The sequence below is a fragment of the Pristiophorus japonicus genome, chromosome 19, assembly GCF_044704955.1.
Source record: "Pristiophorus japonicus isolate sPriJap1 chromosome 19, sPriJap1.hap1, whole genome shotgun sequence".
Taxonomy (NCBI): Eukaryota; Metazoa; Chordata; class Chondrichthyes; family Pristiophoridae; genus Pristiophorus; species Pristiophorus japonicus.
In genome coordinates, this window is record NC_091995.1 from 78,680,981 (window position 1) to 78,702,544 (window position 21,564).

Genomic DNA, 21,564 nt, shown 5'->3' on the forward strand with positions numbered 1-21,564 from the left:
ATGTGTGACGGGGAATATGTGACGGGGAATGTGTGACAGGGGAATGTGTGACAGGGAATATGTGACGGCGGAATGTGTGACGGGGAATGTGTGACAGGGGAATGTGTGACGAGCCAATGTGTGACAGAGGGAATGTGTGACAGGGGGAATGTGTGATGGGGGAATGTGTGATGGGGGAATATGTGACAGGGGAATGTGTGACGGGGGAATATGTGATGGGGGAATGTGTGATGAGGGAATTTGTGACAGGGAATATGTGACGGGTAATGTGTGACAGGGGGAATGTGTGACGGGGGAATGTGTCACGGGGGAATGTGTGACGGGGGAATGTGTGACGGGGAATGTGTGACAGGGAATATGTGACGGGGGAATGTGTGACTGGGGAATGTGTGACGGGGAATGTGTGACAGGGGAATGTGTGACAGGGAATATGTGACGGCGGAATGTGTGACGGGGGAATGTGTGACGGGGGAATGTGTGATGGGGGAATGTGTTACAAGGGGAATGTGTGACAAGGGAATGTGTAACAGGGAATATGTGACGGGGGTATGTGTGACTGGGGAATGTGTGACGGGGAATGTGTGACAAGGGAATGTGTGACAGGGAATATGTGACGGGGGAATGTGGGGCGGGGGAATGTGTGACGAGGGAATGTGTGACGGGGAATATGTGATAGGGGAATGTGTGACAGGGGGAATGTATGATGGGTGAATGACGGGGAATGTGTGACGGGGGAATGTGTGACAGGGGAATGTGTAACAGGGAATATGTGACGGGGGAATGTGTGACGGGGGAATGTTTGACGCGGAATATGTGACAGGAGAATGTGTGACAGGGGGAATGTATGATGGGGGAATGACGGGGGGATGTGTGACGAGGCAAAGTGTGACAGGGGAATGTGTGACAGGGGAATGTGTGACAGGTAATATGTGACAGGGGAATGTGTGACGGGGAATGTATGATAGGGGAATGTGTGACAGGGGAATGTGTGACAGGGAATGTGTGACCGGGGAATATGTGACGGGGGAATGTGTGACGGGGGAATGTGTGACAGGGGGAATGTGTGACAGGGGAATGTGTGACAGTGGGAATGTGTGACAGGGGAATGAGTGACAGGGGGAATGTGTGACAAGGGAATGTGTGACGGGGAATATGTGACGGGGAATGTGTGACAGGGGAATGTGTGACGGGGGAATGTGTGACGGGGAATGTGTGACGGGGGAATGTGTGATGGGGGAATGTGTGATGAGGGAATGTGTGACAGGGAATATGTGACGGGTAATGTGTGACAGGGGGAATGTGTGACAGGGGGAATGTGTGACGGGTGATTGTGTGACGGGGGAATTAGTGATGGGGAATGTGTGACAGGGGAATGTGTGACAGAGAATGTGTGACAGGGGGAATGTGTGACGGGAGAATGTGTGACAGGGGGAATGTGTGATAGAGGATTGTGTGACAGGGGGAATGTGTGACAGGGGAATGTGTGACAGAAGGAATGTGTGACAAGGGAATGTGTGACGGGGAATATGTGACGGGGAATGTGTGACAGGGGAATGTGTGACGGGGGAATGTGTGATGAGGGAATGTGTGATAGGGAATATGTGACAGGGGAATGTGTGACAGGGGAATATGTGATGGGGGAATGTGTGATGAGGGAATTTGTGACAGGGAATATGTGACGGGTAATGTGTGACAGGGGGAATGTGTGACGGGGGAATATGTCACGGGTGATTGTGTGACAGGGGGAATGTGTGACGGGGAATGTGTGACAGGGGGAATGTGTAACAGGGAATATGTAATGGGGGAATGTGTGACGGGGGAATGTGTGACGGGGGAATGTGTGACGGGGAATGTGTGACAGGGAATATGTGACGGGGGAATGTGTGACTGGGGATGTGTGACGGGGAATGTGTGACAGGGGAATGTGTGACAGGGAATATGTGACGGCGGAATGTGTGACGGGGGAATGTGTGACGGGGAATGTGTGATGGTGGAATGTGTTGCAAGGGGAATGTGTGACAAGGGAATGTGTAACAGGGAATATGTGACGGGGGTATGTGTGACTGGGAAATGTGTGACGGGGAATGTGTGACATGGGAATGTGTGACAGGGAATATGTGACGGGGGAATGTGGGGCGGGGGAATGTGTGACGAGGGAATGTGTGACGGGGAATATGTGATAGGGGAATGTGTGACAGGGGGAATGTATGATGGGTGAATGACGGGGGAATGTGTGACGGGGGAATGTGTGACAGGGGAATGTGTGACAGGGAATATGTGACGGGGGAATGTGTGACGGGGGAATGTTTGACGCGGAATATGTGACAGGAGAATGTGTGACAGGGGGAATGTATGATGGGGGAATGACGGGGGGATGTGTGACGAGGCAAAGTGTGACAGGGGAATGTGTGACCGGGGAATATGTGACGGGGGAATGTGTGACGGGGGAATGTGTAACAGGGGGAATGTGTGACAGGGGAATGTGTGACAGTGGGAATGTGTGACAGGGGAATGAGTGACAGGGGGAATTTGTGACAAGGGAATGTGTGACGGGGAATATGTGACGGGGAATGTGTGACAGGGGAATGTGTGACAGGGAATATGTGACGGGGGAATGTGTGACGGGGAATGTGTGACAGGGGAATGTGTGATGAGGCAATGTGTGACAGAGGGAATTTGTGACAGGGGGAATGTGTGACGGGGGAATGTGTGACGGGGGAATATGTGAGAGGGGAATGTGTGACAGGGGAATATGTGATGGGGGAATGTGTGACGGGGGAATGTGTGATGAGGGAATGTGTGACAGGGAATATGTGACGGAGGAATATGTGACAGGGGAATGTGTGACAGGGGAATATGTGATGGGGGAATGTGTGACGGGGGAATGTGTGATGAGGGAACGTGTGACAGGGAATATGTGACGGGTAATGTGTGACAGGGGGAATGTGTGACAGGGAATGTGTGATGGGTGATTGTGTGACAGGGGGAATGTGTGACGGGGAATGTGTGACAGGGGAATGTGTGACGGGGAATGTGTGACAGGGGGAATGTGTGACGGGGGAATGTGTTACAAGGGGAATATGTGACGGGGAATGTGTGACGGGGGAAGGTGAGACGGGGGAATGTGTGACGGGTGATTGTGTGACAGGGGGAATGTGTGATGGGGGAATGTGTGATGAGGGAATGTGTGACAGGGAATATGTGACGGGTAATGTGTGACAGGGGGAATGTGTGACGGGGGAATGTGTGACGGGTGATTGTGTGACAGGGGGAATGTGTGACAGGGAATGTGTGACAGGGGAATGTGTGACAGAGAATGTGTGACGGGGGACTGTGTGACATGAGAATGTGTGACAGGGGGAATGTGTGACAGAGGAATGTGTGACAGTGGGAATGTGTGACAGGGGAATGTGTGACAGGGGGAATGTGTGACAAGGGAATGTGTGACGGGGAATATGTGATGGGGAATGTGTGACAGGGGAATGTGTGACAGGGAATATGTGACGGAGGAATGTGTGACGGGGAATGTGTGACAGGGAAATGTGTGACGAGGCAATGTGTAACAGGGGAATATGTGATGGGGGAATGTGTGACGGGGGAATGTGTGATGAGGGAATGAGTGACAGGGAATATATGACGGGTAATGTGTGACAGGGGGAATGTGTGACGGGTGATTGTGTGACAGGGGGAATGTGTGACGGGGAATGTGTGACAGGGGAATGTGTGACGGGGAATGTGTGACAGGTGGAATGTGTGAGAAGGGAATGTGTAACAGGGAATATGTGACGGGGGAATGTGTGACGGGGGAATGTGTGACGGGGGAATGTGTGACGGGGAATGTGTGACATGGGGGAATGTGTTACAAGGGGAATGTGTGACAAGGGAATGTGTAACAGGGAATATGTGACGGGGGAATGTGTGACTGGAGAATGTATGACGGGGAATGTGTGACAGGGGAATGTATGACAGGGAATATGTGACGGGGGAATGTGTGACGGGGGAATGTGTGACGGGGAATATGTGATAGGGCAATGTTTGACAGGGGGAATGTATGATGGGGGAATGACGGGGGGATGTGTGACGAGGCAATGTGTGACAGGGGAATGTGTGACAGGGGAATGTGTGACAGGGAATATGTGACAGGGGAAAATGTGACGGGGAATGTATGATAGGGGAATGTGTGACAGGGGAATGTGTGACAGGGAATGTGTGACAGGGGAATATGTGACGGGGGAATGTGTGAAGTGGGAATGTGTGACGGGGGAATGTGTGACGGAGGAATGTGTGACGGGGGAATGTGTGACGGGGAATGTGTGACGGGGAATGTGTGATGAGGCAATGTGTGACAGAGGGAATGTGGGACGGGGGAATGTGTGATGGGGGGATGCGTGACAGCGGAATATGTGATGGGGGAATGTGTGATGAGGGAATGTGTGACAGGGAATATGTGACGGGTAATGTGTGACAGGGGGAATGTGTGACGGGGGAATGTGTGATGAGGGAATGTGTGACAGGGAATATGTGACGGGTAATGTGTGACAGGGGGAATGTGTGATGGGGGAATGTGTGACGGGTGATTGTGTGAAAGGGGGAATGTGTGACGGGGAATGTGTGACAGGGGAATGTGTGACAGAGAATGTGTGACAGGGGGAATGTGTGACAGGAGAATGTGTGACAGAGGATTGTGTGACAGGGGGAATGTGTGACAGGGGAATGTGTGACAGGGGGAATGTGTGACAAGGGAATGTGTGACAGGGGAATGTGTGACGGGGAATGTGTGACAGGGGAATGTGTGACGAGGCAATGTGTGACAGAGGGAATGTGTGACAGGGGGAATGTGTGATGGGGGAATATGTGACAGGGGAATGTGTGACAGGGGAATATGTGATGGGGGAATGTGTGACGGGGGAATGTGTGATGAGGGAATGTGTGACAGGGAATATGTGACGGGTAACGTGTGACAGGGGGAATGTGTGACGGGTGATTGTGTGACAGGGGGAATGTGTGATGAGGAATGTGTGACAGGGGAATGTGTGACGGGGAATGTGTGACAGGGGGAATGTGTGAGAACGGAACGTGTAAGAGGGAATATGTGACGGGGGAATGTGTGACGGGGGAATGTGTGACGGGGAATTTGTGACGGGGAATGTGTGACATGGGGGAATGTGTTACAAGAGGAATGTGTGACAAGGGAATGTGTAACAGGGAATATGTGACGGGGGAATGTGTGACAGGAGAATGTATGATGGGGATTGTGTGAAAGGGGAATGTGTGACAGGTAATATGTGACGGAGGAATGTGTGACGGGAGAATGTGTGACGGGGAATATGTGATAGGGGAATGCGTGACAGGGGGAATGTATGATGGGGGAATGAAGGGGGAATGTGTGATGGGGAATTTGTGACAGGAGAATGTGTGACAGGGAATATGTGATGGGGGAATGTGTGACGGGGGAATGTGTGATGGGGAATATGTGACAGGAGAATGTGTGACAGGGGGAATGTATGATGGGGGAATGACGGGGGGATGTGTGACAGAGGAATGTGTGACAGGGGAATGTGTGACAGGGGCAATGTGTGACAGGGGAATGTGTGACAGGGGGAATGTGTGACAAGGGAATGTTTGATGGGGAATATGTGACAGGGAAAGTGTGACAGGAGAATGTGTGACAGGGAATATGTGACGGCGGAATGTGTGACGGGGGAATGTGTGACGGGGAATGTGTGACAGGGGAATGTGTGACGAGGCAATGTGTGACAGAGGGAATGTGTGACGGGGGAATGTGTGATGGGGATGCGTGACGGGGGAATGTGTGACGGGGAATGTGTGACAGGGGAATATGTGATGGGGGAATGTGTGATGAGGGAATGTGTGACAGGGAATATGTGACAGGTAATGTGTGACAGGGGGAATGTGTGACGGGAGAATGTGTGATGAGGGAATGTGTGAAAGCGAATATGTGACGAGTAATGTGTGACAGGGGGAATGTGTGACGGGGGAATATGTGACGGGGGAATGTGTGACGGGGGAATGTGTGATGGTGAATATGTGACAGGAGAATGTGTGACAGGGGGAATGTATGATGGGAGAATGACGGAGGGATGTGTGACAGAGGAATGTGTGACAGGGGAATGTGTGACAGGGGGAATGTGTGCCAGGGGAATGTGTGACAGGGGCAATGTGTGACAAGGGAATGTGTGATGGGGAATATGTGACGGGGAATGTGTGACAGGGGAATGTGTGACAGGGAATATGTGACGGCGGAATGTGTGACGGGGGAATGTGTGACGGGGAATGTGTGACAGGGGAATGTGTGACGAGGCAATGTGTGACAGAGGGAATGTGTGACAGGGGAATGTGTGATGGGGATGCGTGACGGGGGAATGTGTGACGGGGAATGTGTGACAGGGGAATATGTGATGGGGAAATGTGTGATGACGGAATGTGTGACAGGGAATATGTGACGGGTAATGTGTAAAAGGGGGAATGTGTGATGGGGGAATATGTGACGGGGGAATGTGTGACGGGGGAATGTGTGATGGGGAATATGTGACAGGATAATGTGTGACAGGGGGAATGTGTGATGGGGATGCGTGACGGGGGAATGTGTGACGGGGAATGTGTGACAGGAGAATATGTGATGGGAGAATGTGTGATGAGGGAATGTGTGACAGCGAATATGTGACGGGTAATGTGTGACAGGGGGAATGTGTGACGGGGGAATATGTGACGGGGGAATGTGTGATGGGGGAATGTGTGATGGGGAATATGTGACAGGAGAATGTGTGACAGGGGGAATGTATGATGGGGGAATGACGGGGGGATGTGTGACAGAGGAATGTGTGACAGGGCAATATGTGACAGGGGGAATGTGTGACAGGGGAATGTGTGACAGGGGGAATGTGTGACAAGGGAATGTGTGACGGGGAATATGTGACGGGGAATGTGTGACAGGGGAATGTGTGACAGGGAATATGTGACGGCGGAATGTGTGACGGGGGAATGTGTGACGGGGAATGTGTGACAGGGGAATGTGTGACGAGGCAATGTGTGACAGAGGGAATGTGTGACGGGGGAATGTGTGATGGGGATGCGTGACGGGGGAATGTGTGACGGGGAATGTGTGACAGGGGAATATGTGATGGGGGAATGTGTGATGAGGGAATGTGTGACAGGGAATATGTGACGGGTAATGTGTGACAGGGGGAATGTGTGACGGGAGAATGTGTGATGAGGGAATGTGTGACAGCGAATATGTGACGGGAAATGTGTGACAGGGGGAATGTGTGACGGGGGAATATGTGACGGGGGAATGTGTGATGGGGGAATGTGTGATGGGGAATATGTGAGAGGAGAATGTGTGACAGGGGAATGTGTGACAGGGGGAATGTGTGACAGGGGGAATGTGTGACAGAGGAATGTGTGACAGGGGGAATGTGTGACAGAGGAATGTGTGACAGAGGGAATGTGTGACGGGGGAATGTGTGATGGGGATGCGTGACGGGGGAATGTGTGACGGGGAATGTGTGACAGGGGAATATGTGATGGGGGAATGTGTGATGAGGGAATGTGTGACAGGGAATATGTGACGGGTAATGTGTGACAGGGGGAATGTGTGACGGGAGAATGTGTGATGAGGGAATGTGTGACAGCGAATATGTGACGGGAAATGTGTGACAGGGGGAATGTGTGACGGGGGAATATGTGACGGGGGAATGTGTGATGGGGGAATGTGTGATGGGGAATATGTGAGAGGAGAATGTGTGACAGGGGAATGTGTGACAGGGGGAATGTGTGACAGGGGGAATGTGTGACAGAGGAATGTGTGACAGGGGGAATGTGTGACAAGGGAATGTGTGACGGGGAATATGTGACGGGGAATGTGTGACAGGGGAATGTGTGACAGGGAATATGTGACGGCGAAATGTGTGACGGGGGAATGTGTGACGGGGAATGTGTGACAGGGGAATGTGTGACGAGGCAATGTGTGACAGAGGGAATGTGTGACGGGGGAATGTGTGACGGGTGATTGTGTGACAGGGGGAATGTGTGACGGGGAATGTGTGACAGGGGAATGTGTGACAGAGAATGTGTGATGGGGGACTGTGTGACATGAGAATGTGTGACAGGGGGAATGTGTGACAAGGGAATGTGTGACGTGGAATATGTGATGGGGAATGTGTGACAGGGGAATGTGTGACAGGGAATATGTGACGGGGGAATGTGTGACGGGGAATGTGTGACAGGGAAATGTGTGACGAGGCAATGTGTGACAGAGGGAATGTGTGACAGGGGGAATGTGTGACGGGGGAATGTGTGATGGGGGGATGTGTGACGGGGGAATGTGTGACGGGGATTGTGGGACGGGGGAATATGTGACAGGGGAATGTGTGACAGGGGAATATGTGATGGGGGAATGTGTGACGGGGGAATGTGTGATGAGGGAATGTGTGACAGGGAATATGTGACGCGTAATGTGTGACAGGGGGAATGTGTGACGGGTGATTGTGTGACAGGGGGAATGTGTGACGGGGAATGTGTGACAGGGGAATGTGTGACGGGGAATGTGTGACAGGGGGAATGTGTGAGAAGGGAATGTGTAACAGGGAATATGTGACGGGGGAATGTGTGACGGGGGAATGTGTGACGGGGGAATGTATGACGGGGAATGTGTGACATGGGGAATGTGTTACAAGGGGAATGTGTGACAATGGAATGTGTAACAGGGAATATGTGACGGGGGAATGTGTGACTGGAGAATGTATGACGGGGAATGTGTGACAGGGGAATGTGTGACAGGGAATATGTGACGGGGGAATGTGTGACGGGGGAATGTGTGACGGGGAATATGTGATAGGGCAATGTGTGACAGGGGGAATGTATGATGGGGGAATGATGGGGGAATGTGTGACTGGGGAATTTGTGACAGGGGAATGTGTGACAGGGAATATGTGACGGGGGAATGTGTGACGGGGGAATGTGTGATGGGGAATATGTGACAGGAGAATGTGTGACAGGGGGAATGTATGATGGGGGAATGACGGTGGATGTGTGATGAGGCAATGTGTGACAGGCGAATGTGTGACAGGGGAATGTGTGACAGGGAATATGTGACAGTGGAAAATGTGACGGGGAATGTATGATAGGGGAATGTGTGACAGGGGAATGTGTGACAGGGAATGTGTGACAGGGGAATATGTGACGGGGGAATGTGTGAAGTGGGAATGTGTGACGGGGGAATGTGTGACGGGGGAATGTGTGACGGGGAATGTGTGACGGGGAATGTGTGATGAGGCAATGTGTGACAGAGGGAATGTGTGACGGGGGAATGTCTGATGGGGGGATGCGTGACAGCGGAATATGTGATGAGGGAATGTGTGACAGGGAATATGTGACGGGTAATGTGTGACGGGGGAATGTGTGACGGGGGAATGTGTGATGAGGGAATGTGTGACAGGGAATATGTGACGGGTAATGTGTGACAGGGGGAATGTGTGACGGGGGAATGTGTGACGGGTGATTGTGTGACAGGGGGAATGTGTGACGGGGAATGTGTGACAGGGGAATGTGTGACAGAGAATGTGTGACAGGGGGAATGTGTGACAGGAGAATGTGTGACAGGGGGAATGTGTGACAGAGGAATTGTGTGACAGGGGGAATGTGTGACAGGGGAATGTGTGACAGGGGGAATGTGTGACAAGGGAATGTGTGACAGGGGAATGTGTGACGGGGGAATGTGTGACGGGGAATATGTGATAGGGCAATGTGTGACAGGGGGAATGTATGATGGGGGAATGATGGGGGAATGTGTGACGGGGGAATTTGTGACAGGGGAATGTGTGACAGGGAATATGTTACGGGGGAATGTGTGACGGGGGAATGTGTGATGGGGAATATGTGACAGGAGAATGTGTGACAGGGGGAATGTATGATGGGGGAATGACGGTGGATGTGTGATGAGGCAATGTGTGACAGGCGAATGTGTGACAGGGGAATGTGTGACAGGGAATATGTGACAGTGGAAAATGTGACGGGGAATGTATGATAGGGGAATGTGTGACAGGGGAATGTGTGACAGGGAATGTGTGACAGGGGAATATGTGACGGGGGAATGTGTGAAGTGGGAATGTGTGACGGGGGAATGTGTGATGGGGAATGTGTGACGGGGGAATGTGTGACGGGGAATGTGTGACGGGGAATGTGTGATGAGGCAATGTGTGACAGAGGGAATGTGTGACGGGGAAATGTCTGATGGGGGGATGCGTGACAGCGGAATATGTGATGAGGGAATGTGTGACAGGGAATATGTGACGGGTAATGTGTGACGGGGGAATGTGTGATGAGGGAATGTGTGACAGGGAATATGTGACGGGTAATGTGTGACAGGGGGAATGTGTGACGGGGGAATGTGTGACGGGTGATTGTGTGACAGGGGGAATGTTTGACGGGGAATGTGTGACAGGGGAATGTGTGACAGAGAATGTGTGACAGGGGGAATGTGTGACAGGAGAATGTGTGACAGGGGGAATGTGTGACAGAGGATTGTGTGACAGGGGGAATGTGTGACAGGGGAATGTGTGACAGGGGGAATGTGTGACAAGGGAATGTGTGACAGGGGAATGTGTGATGGGGAATGTGTGACAGGGGAATGTGTGACGAGGCAATGTGTGACAGAGGGAATGTGTGACAGGGGGAATGTGTGACGGGGGAATATGTGACAGGGGAATGTGTGACAGGGGAATATGTGATGGGGGAATGTGTGACAGGGATTATGTGACGGGTAACGTGTGACAGGGGGAATGTGTGACGGGTGATTGTGTGACAGGGGGAATGTGTGATGAGGAATGTGTGACAGGGGAATGTGTGACGGGGAATGTGTGACAGGGGGAATGTGTGAGAAGGGAACGTGTAACAGGGAATATGTGACGGGGGAATGTGTGACGGGGGAATGTGTGACGGGGAATTTGTGACGGGGAATGTGTGACATGGGGGAATGTGTTACAAGAGGAATGTGTGACAAGGGAATGTGTAACAGGGAATATGTGACGGGGGAATGTGTGACAGGAGAATGTATGACGGGGAATGTGTGACAGGGGAACGTGTGACAGGTAATATGTGACGGAGGAATGTGTGACGGGATTATGTGTGACGGGGAATATGTGATAGGGGAATGCGTGACAGGGGGAATGTATGATGGGGCAATGAAGGGGGAATGTGTGATGGGGAATTTGTGACAGGAGAATGTGTGACAGGGAATATGTGATGGGGGAATGTGTGACGGGGGAATGTGTGATGGGGAATATGTGACAGGAGAATGTGTGACAGGGGGAATGTATGATGGGGGAATGACGGGGGGATGTGTGACAGAGGAATGTGTGACAGAGGAATGTGTGACAGGGGAATGTGTGACAGGGGGAATGTGTGACAGGGGAATGTGTGACAGGGGGAATGTGTGACAAGGGAATGTTTGATGGGGAATATGTGACAGGGAAAGTGTGACAGGAGAATGTGTGACAGGGAATATGTGACGGCGGAATGGGTGACGGGGGAATGTGTGACGGGGAATGTGTGACAGGGGAATGTGTGACGAGGCAATGTGTGACAGAGGAAATGTGTGACGGGGGAATGTGTGATGGGGATGCGTGACGGGGGAATGTGTGACGGGGAATGTGTGACAGGGGAATATGTGATGGGGGAATGTGTGATGAGGGAATGTGTGACAGGGAATATGTGACAGGTAATGTGTGACAGGGGGAATGTGTGACGGGAGAATGTGTGATGAGGGAATGTGTGACAGGAGAATATGTGACGGGTAATGTGTGACAGGGGGAATGTGTGACGGGGGAATATGTGACGGGGGAATGTGTGACGGGGGAATGTGTGATGGGGAATATGTGACAGGAGAATGTGTGACAGGGGGAATGTATGATGGGGGAATGACGGGGGGATGTGTGACAGAGGAATGTGTGACAGGGGAATGTGTGACAGGGGGAATGTGTGCCAGGGGAATGTGTGACAGGGGGAATGTGTGACAAGGGAATGTGTGACGGGGAATCTGTGACGGGGAATGTGTGACAGGGGAATGTGTGACAGGGAATATGTGACGGCGGAATGTGTGACGGGGGAATGTGTGACGGGGGAATATGTGACGGGGGAATGTGTGACGGTTTGATGTGTGATGGGGAATATGTGACAGGAGAATGTGTGACAGGGGGAATGTGTGATGGGGATGCGTGACGGGGGAATGTGTGACGGGGAATGTGTGACAGGGGAATATGTGATTGGAGAATGTGTGATGAGGGAATGTGTGACAGCGAATATGTGACAGGTAATGTGTGACAGGGGGAATGTGTGACGGGGGAATATGTGACGGGGGAATGTGTGATGGGGGAATGTGTGATGGGGAATATGTGACAGGAGAATGTGTGACAGGGGGAATGTATGATGGGGCAATGACGGGGGGATGTGTGACAGAGGAATGTGTGACAGGGGAATATGTGACAGGGGGAATGTGTGACAGGGGAATGTGTGACAGGGGGAATGTGTGACAAGGGAATGTGTGACGGGGAATATGTGACAGGGGAATGTGTGACGAGGCAATGTGTGACAGAGGGAATGTGTGACGGGGGAATGTGTGACGGGGGATGCGTGACGGGGGAATGTGTGACGGGGAATGTGTGACAGGGAATATGTGACGGGTAATGTGTGACAGGGGGAATGTGTGACGGGAGAATGTGTGATGAGGGAATGTGTGACAGCGAATATGTGACGGGTAATGTGTGACAGGGGGAATGTGTGACGGGGGAATATGTGACGGGGGAATGTGTGATGGGGGAATGTGTGATGGGGAATATGTGAGAGGAGAATGTGTGACAGGGGAATGTGTGACAGGGGGAATGTGTGACAGGGGGAATGTGTGACAGAGGAATGTGTGACAGCGGGAATGTGTGACAAGGGAATGTGTGACGGGGAATATGTGACGGGGAATGTGTGACAGGGGAATGTGTGACAGGGAATATGTGACGGCGAAATGTGTGACGGGGGAATGTGTGACGGGGAATGTGTGACAGGGGAATGTGTGATGGGGGAATGTGTGATGAGGGAATGTGTGACAGGGAATATGTGACGGGTAATGTGTGACAGGGGGAATGTGTGACGGGAGAATGTGTGATGAGGGAATGTGTGACAGCGAATATGTGACGGGTAATGTGTGACAGGGGGAATGAGTGACGGGGGAATATGTGACGGGGGAATGTGTGATGGGGGAATGTGTGATGGGGAATATGTGAGAGGAGAATGTGTGACAGGGGGAATGTGTGACAGGGGGAATGTGTGACAGAGGAATGTGTGACAGGGGGAATGTGTGACAAGGGAATGTGTGACGGGGAATATGTGACGGGGAATGTGTGACAGGGGAATGTGTGACAGGGAATATGTGACGGCGAAATGTGTGACGGGGGAATGTGTGACGGGGAATGTGTGACAGGGGAATGTGTGACGAGGCAATGTGTGACAGAGGGAATGTGTGACGGGGGAATGTGTGATGAGGGAATGTGTGACAGCGAATATGTGACGGGTAATGTGTGACAGGGGGAATGTGTGACGGGGGAATGTGTGATGGGTGATTGTGTGACAGGGGGAATGTGTGACGGGGAATGTGTGACAGGGGAATGTGTGACAGAGAATGTGTGATGGGGGACTGTGTGACATGAGAATGTGTGACAGGGGGAATGTTTGACAAGGGAATGTGTGACGTGGAATATGTGATGGGGAATGTGTGACAGGGGAATGTGTGACAGGGAATATGTGACGGGGGAATGTGTGACGGGGAATGTGTGACAGGGAAATGTGTGACGAGGCAATGTGTGACAGAGGGAATGTGTGACAGGGGGAATGTGTGACGGGGGAATGTGTGATGGGGGGATGTGTGACGGGGGAATGTGTGACGGGGATTGTGGGACGGGGGAATATGTGACAGGGGAATGTGTGACAGGGGAATATGTGATGGGGGAATGTGTGACGGGGGAATGTGCGATGAGGGAATGTGTGACAGGGAATATGTGACGCGTAATGTGTGACAGGTGGAATGTGTGACGGGTGATTGTGTGACAGGGGGAATGTGTGACGGGGAATGTGTGACAGGGGAATGTGTGACGGGGAATGTGTGGCAGGGGGAATGTGTGAGAAGGGAATGTGTAACAGGGAATATGTGACGGGGGAATGTGTGACGGGGGAATGTGTGACGGGGGAATGTATGACGGGGAATGTGTGACATGGGGAATGTGTTACAAGGGGAATGTGTGACAATGGAATGTGTAACAGGGAATATGTGACGGGGGAATGTGTGACTGGAGAATGTATGACGGGGAATGTGTGACAGGGGAATGTGTGACAGGGAATATGTGACGGGGGAATGTGTGACGGGGGAATGTGTGACGGGGAATATGTGATAGGGCAATGTGTGACAGGGGGAATGTATGATGGGGGAATGATGGGGGAATGTGTGACGGGGGAATTTGTGACAGGGGAATGTGTGACAGGGAATGTGTGACGGGGGAATGTGTGACGGGGGAATGTGTGATGGGGAATATGTGACAGGAGAATGTGTGACAGGGGGAATGTATGATGGGGGAATGACGGGTGGATGTGTGATGAGGCAATGTGTGACAGGCGAATGTGTGACAGGGGAATGTGTGACAGGGAATATGTGACAGTGGAAAATGTGACGGGGAATGTATGATAGGGGAATGTGTGACAGGGGAATATGTGACGGGGGAATGTGTGAAGTGGGAATGTGTGACGGGGGAATGTGTGATGGGGAATGTGTGACGGGGGAATGTGTGACGGGGAATGTGTGACGGGGAATGTGTGATGAGGCAATGTGTGACAGAGGGAATGTGTGACGGGGGAATGTCTGATGGGGGGATGCGTGACAGCGGAATATGTGATGAGGGAATGTGTGACAGGGAATATGTGACGGGTAATGTGTGACGGGGGAATGTGTGACGGGGGAATGTGTGATGAGGGAATGTGTGACAGGGAATATGTGACGGGTAATGTGTGACAGGGGGAATGTGTGACGGGGGAATGTGTGACGGGTGATTGTGTGACAGGGGGAATGTGTGACGGTGAATGTGTGACAGGGGAATGTGTGACAGAGAATGTGTGACAGGAGAATGTGTGACAGGGGGAATGTGTGACAGAGGATTGTGTGACAGGGGGAATGTGTGACAGGGGAATGTGTGACAGGGGGAATGTGTGACAAGGGAATGTGTGACAGGGGAATGTGTGACAGGGAATATGTGACGGCGGAATGTGTGACGGGGAATGTGTGACAGGGGAATGTGTGACGAGGCAATGTGTGACAGAGGGAATGTGTGACAGGGGGAATGTGTGATGGGGGAATATGTGACAGGGGAATGTGTGACAGGGGAATATGTGACGGGGGAATGTGTGACGGGGGAATGTGTGATGGGGAATATGTGACAGGAGAATGTGTGACAGGGGGAATGTATGATGGGGGAATGACGGGGGGATGTGTGACAGAGGAATGTGTGACAGGGGAATGTGTGACAGGGGGAATGTGTGCCAGGGGAATGTGTGACAGGGGGAATGTGTGACAAGGGAATGTGTGACGGGGAATCTGTGACGGGGAATGTGTGACAGGGGAATGTGTGACAGGGAATATGTGACGGCGGAATGTGTGACGGGGGAATGTGTGACGGGGGAATATGTGACGGGGGAATGTGTGACGGTTTGATGTGTGATGGGGAATATGTGACAGGAGAATGTGTGACAGGGGGAATGTGTGATGGGGATGCGTGACGGGGGAATGTGTGACGGGGAATGTGTGACAGGGGAATATGTGATTGGAGAATGTGTGATGAGGGAATGTGTGACAGCGAATATGTGACAGGTAATGTGTGACAGGGGGAATGTGTGACGGGGGAATATGTGACGGGGGAATGTGTGATGGGGGAATGTGTGATGGGGAATATGTGACAGGAGAATGTGTGACAGGGGGAATGTATGATGGGGCAATGACGGGGGGATGTGTGACAGAGGAATGTGTGACAGGGGAATATGTGACAGGGGGAATGTGTGACAGGGGAATGTGTGACAGGGGGAATGTGTGACAAGGGAATGTGTGACGGGGAATATGTGACAGGGGAATGTGTGACGAGGCAATGTGTGACAGAGGGAATGTGTGACGGGGGAATGTGTGACGGGGGATGCGTGACGGGGGAATGTGTGACGGGGAATGTGTGACAGGGAATATGTGACGGGTAATGTGTGACAGGGGGAATGTGTGACGGGAGAATGTGTGATGAGGGAATGTGTGACAGCGAATATGTGACGGGTAATGTGTGACAGGGGGAATGTGTGACGGGGGAATATGTGACGGGGGAATGTGTGATGGGGGAATGTGTGATGGGGAATATGTGAGAGGAGAATGTGTGACAGGGGAATGTGTGACAGGGGGAATGTGTGACAGGGGGAATGTGTGACAGAGGAATGTGTGACAGCGGGAATGTGTGACAAGGGAATGTGTGACGGGGAATATGTGACGGGGAATGTGTGACAGGGGAATGTGTGACAGGGAATATGTGACGGCGAAATGTGTGACGGGGGAATGTGTGACGGGGAATGTGTGACAGGGGAATGTGTGATGGGGGAATGTGTGATGAGGGAATGTGTGACAGGGAATATGTGACGGGTAATGTGTGACAGGGGGAATGTGTGACGGGAGAATGTGTGATGAGGGAATGTGTGACAGCGAATATGTGACGGGTAATGTGTGACAGGGGGAATGAGTGACGGGGGAATATGTGACGGGGGAATGTGTGATGGGGGAATGTGTGATGGGGAATATGTGAGAGGAGAATGTGTGACAGGGGGAATGTGTGACAGGGGGAATGTGTGACAGAGGAATGTGTGACAGGGGGAATGTGTGACAAGGGAATGTGTGACGGGGAATATGTGACGGGGAATGTGTGACAGGGGAATGTGTGACAGGGAATATGTGACGGCGAAATGTGTGACGGGGGAATGTGTGACGGGGAATGTGTGACAGGGGAATGTGTGACGAGGCAATGTGTGACAGAGGGAATGTGTGACGGGGGAATGTGTGATGAGGGAATGTGTGACAGCGAATATGTGACGGGTAATGTGTGACAGGGGGAATGTGTGACGGGGGAATGTGTGATGGGTGATTGTGTGACAGGGGGAATGTGTGACGGGGAATGTGTGACAGGGGAATGTGTGACAGAGAATGTGTGATGGGGGACTGTGTGACATGAGAATGTGTGACAGGGGGAATGTTTGACAAGGGAATGTGTGACGTGGAATATGTGATGGGGAATGTGTGACAGGGGAATGTGTGACAGGGAATATGTGACGGGGGAATGTGTGACGGGGAATGTGTGACAGGGAAATGTGTGACGAGGCAATGTGTGACAGAGGGAATGTGTGACAGGGGGAATGTGTGACGGGGGAATGTGTGATGGGGGGATGTGTGACGGGGGAATGTGTGACGGGGATTGTGGGACGGGGGAATATGTGACAGGGGAATGTGTGACAGGGGAATATGTGATGGGGGAATGTGTGACGGGGGAATGTGCGATGAGGGAATGTGTGACAGGGAATATGTGACGCGTAATGTGTGACAGGTGGAATGTGTGACGGGTGATTGTGTGACAGGGGGAATGTGTGACGGGGAATGTGTGACAGGGGAATGTGTGACGGGGAATGTGTGGCAGGGGGAATGTGTGAGAAGGGAATGTGTAACAGGGAATATGTGACGGGGGAATGTGTGACGGGGGAATGTGTGACGGGGGAATGTATGACGGGGAATGTGTGACATGGGGAATGTGTTACAAGGGGAATGTGTGACAATGGAATGTGTAACAGGGAATATGTGACGGGGGAATGTGTGACTGGAGAATGTATGACGGGGAATGTGTGACAGGGGAATGTGTGACAGGGAATATGTGACGGGGGAATGTGTGACGGGGGAATGTGTGACGGGGAATATGTGATAGGGCAATGTGTGACAGGGGGAATGTATGATGGGGGAATGATGGGGGAATGTGTGACGGGGGAATTTGTGACAGGGGAATGTGTGACAGGGAATGTGTGACGGGGGAATGTGTGACGGGGGAATGTGTGATGGGGAATATGTGACAGGAGAATGTGTGACAGGGGGAATGTATGATGGGGGAATGACGGGTGGATGTGTGATGAGGCAATGTGTGACAGGCGAATGTGTGACAGGGGAATGTGTGACAGGGAATATGTGACAGTGGAAAATGTGACGGGGAATGTATGATAGGGGAATGTGTGACAGGGGAATATGTGACGGGGGAATGTGTGAAGTGGGAATGTGTGACGGGGGAATGTGTGATGGGGAATGTGTGACGGGGGAATGTGTGACGGGGAATGTGTGACGGGGAATGTGTGATGAGGCAATGTGTGACAGAGGGAATGTGTGACGGGGGAATGTCTGATGGGGGGATGCGTGACAGCGGAATATGTGATGAGGGAATGTGTGACAGGGAATATGTGACGGGTAATGTGTGACGGGGGAATGTGTGACGGGGGAATGTGTGATGAGGGAATGTGTGACAGGGAATATGTGACGGGTAATGTGTGACAGGGGGAATGTGTGACGGGGGAATGTGTGACGGGTGATTGTGTGACAGGGGGAATGTGTGACGGTGAATGTGTGACAGGGGAATGTGTGACAGAGAATGTGTGACAGGAGAATGTGTGACAGGGGGAATGTGTGACAGAGGATTGTGTGACAGGGGGAATGTGTGACAGGGGAATGTGTGACAGGGGGAATGTGTGACAAGGGAATGTGTGACAGGGGAATGTGTGACAGGGAATATGTGACGGCGGAATGTGTGACGGGGAATGTGTGACAGGGGAATGTGTGACGAGGCAATGTGTGACAGAGGGAATGTGTGACAGGGGGAATGTGTGATGGGGGAATATGTGACAGGGGAATGTGTGACAGGGGAATATGTGATGGGGGAATGTGTGACGGGGGAATGTGTGATGAGGGAATGTGTGACAGGGAATATGTGACGGGTAATGTGTGACAGGGGGAATGTGTGACGGTTGATTGTGTGACAGGGGGAATGTGTGACGGGGAATGTGTGACAGGCTAATGTGTGACGGGGAATGTGTGACAGGGGGAATGTGTGAGAAGGGAATGTGTAACAGGGAATATGTGACGGGGGAATGTGTGACGGGGAAATGTGTGATGGGGGAATGTGTGACGGGGAATGTGTGACATGGGGGAATGTGTTACAAGAGGAATGTGTGACAAGGGAATGTGTAACAGGGAATATGTGACGGGGGAATGTGTGACAGGAGAATGTATGACGGGGAATGTGTGACAGGGGAATGTGTGACAGGGAATATGTGACGGGGGAATGTGTGACGGGAGAATGTGTGACGGGGAATATGTGATAGGGGAATGCGTGACAGGGGAAATGTATGATGGGGGAATAACAGGGGAATGTGTGATGGGGAATTTGTGACAGGGGAATGTGTGACAGGGAATATGTGACGGGGGAATGTGTGACGGGGGAATGTGTGATGGGGAATATGTGACAGGAGAATGTGTGACAGGGGGAATGTATGATGGGGGAATGACGGGGGGATGTGTGACAGAGGAATGTGTGACAGGGGAATGTGTGACGGGGAATGTGTGACAGGGGAATGTGTGACGGGGGAATGTGTGACAAGGGAATGTGTGATGGGGAATATGTGACGGGGAATGTGTGACAGGGGAATGTGTGACAGGGAATATGTGACGGCGGAATGTGTGACGGAGGAATGTGTGACGGGGAATGTGTGACAGGGGAATGTGTGACGAGGCAATTTGTGACAGAGGGAATGTGTGATGGGCGAATGTGTGATGGGGATGTGTGACGGGGAATGTGTGACAGGGGAATATGTGATGGGGGAATGTGTGATGAGGGAATGTGTGACAGGGAATATGTGATGGGTAATGTGTGACAGGGGGAATGTGTGACGGGGGAATATGTGACGGGGGAATGTGTGACGGGGGAATGTGTGATGGGGAATATGTGACAGGAGAATGTGTGACAGGGGGAATGTGTGATGGGGATGCGTGACGGGGGAATGTGTGACGGGGAATGTGTGACAGGGGAATATGTGATGGGAGAATGTGTGATGAGGGAATGTGTGACAGCGAATATGTGATGGGTAATGTGTGACAGGGGGAATGTGTGAAGGGGTAATATGTGACGGGGGAATGTGTGACGGGGGAATGTGTGATGGGGAATATGTGACAGGAGAATGTGTGACAGGGGGAATGTATGATGGGGGAATGACGGGGGGATGTGTGACAGAGGAATGTGTGACAGGGGAATGTGTGACAGGGGGAATGTGTGACAGGGGGAATGTGTGACAGGGGGAATGTGTGACAAGGGAATGTGTGACGGGGAATATGTGACGGGGAATGTGTGACAGGGGAATGTGTGACAGGGAATATGTGACGGTGGAATGTGTGACGGGGGAATGTGTGACGGTGAATGTGTGACAGGGGAATGTGTGACGAGGCAATGTGTGACAGAGGGAATGTGTGACGGGGAATGTGTGATGGGGATGCGTGACGGGGGAATGTGTGACGGGGAATGTGTGACAGGGGAATATGTGATGGGGGAATGTGTGATGAGGGAATGTGTGACAGGGAATATGTGACGGGTAATGTGTGACAGGGGGAATGTGTGACGGGGGAATGTGTGATGAGGGAATGTGTGACAGCGAATATGTGACGGGTAATGTGTGACAGGGGGAATGTGTGACGGGGAATGTGTGACGGGTGATTGTGTGACAGGGGGAATGTGTGACGGGGAATGTGTGACAGGGGAATGTGTGACAGAGAATGTGTGACGGGGGACTGTGTGACATGAGAATGTGTGACAGGGGGAATGTGTGACAGAGGAATGTGTGACAGTGGGAATGTGTGACAGGGGAATGTGTGACAGGGGGAATGTGTGACAAGGGAATGTGTGACGGGGAATATGTGATGGGGAATGTGTGACAGGGGAATGTGTGACAGGGAATATGTGACGGGGGAATGTGTGACGGGGAATGTGTGACAGGGAAATGTGTGACGAGGCAATGTGTGACAGGGGAATGTGTGACAGGGGAATATGTGATGGGGGAATGTGTGACGGGGGAATGTGTGATGAGGGAATGTGTGACAGGGGGAATGTGTGACAGAGGATTGTGTGACAGGGGGAATGTGTGACAGGGGAATGTGTGACAGGGGGAATGTGTGACAAGGGAATGTGTGACAAGGGAATGTGTGACAGGGAATATGTGATGGCGTAATGTGTGACGGGGAATGTGTGACGGGGAATGTGTGACAGGGGAATGTGTGACGAGGCAATGTGTGACAGAGGGAATGTGTGACATGGGGAATGTGTGACGGGGGAATATGTGACAGGGGAATGTGTGACAGGGGAATATGTGATGGTGGAATGTGTGACGGGGGAATGTGTGATGAGGGAATGTGTGACAGGG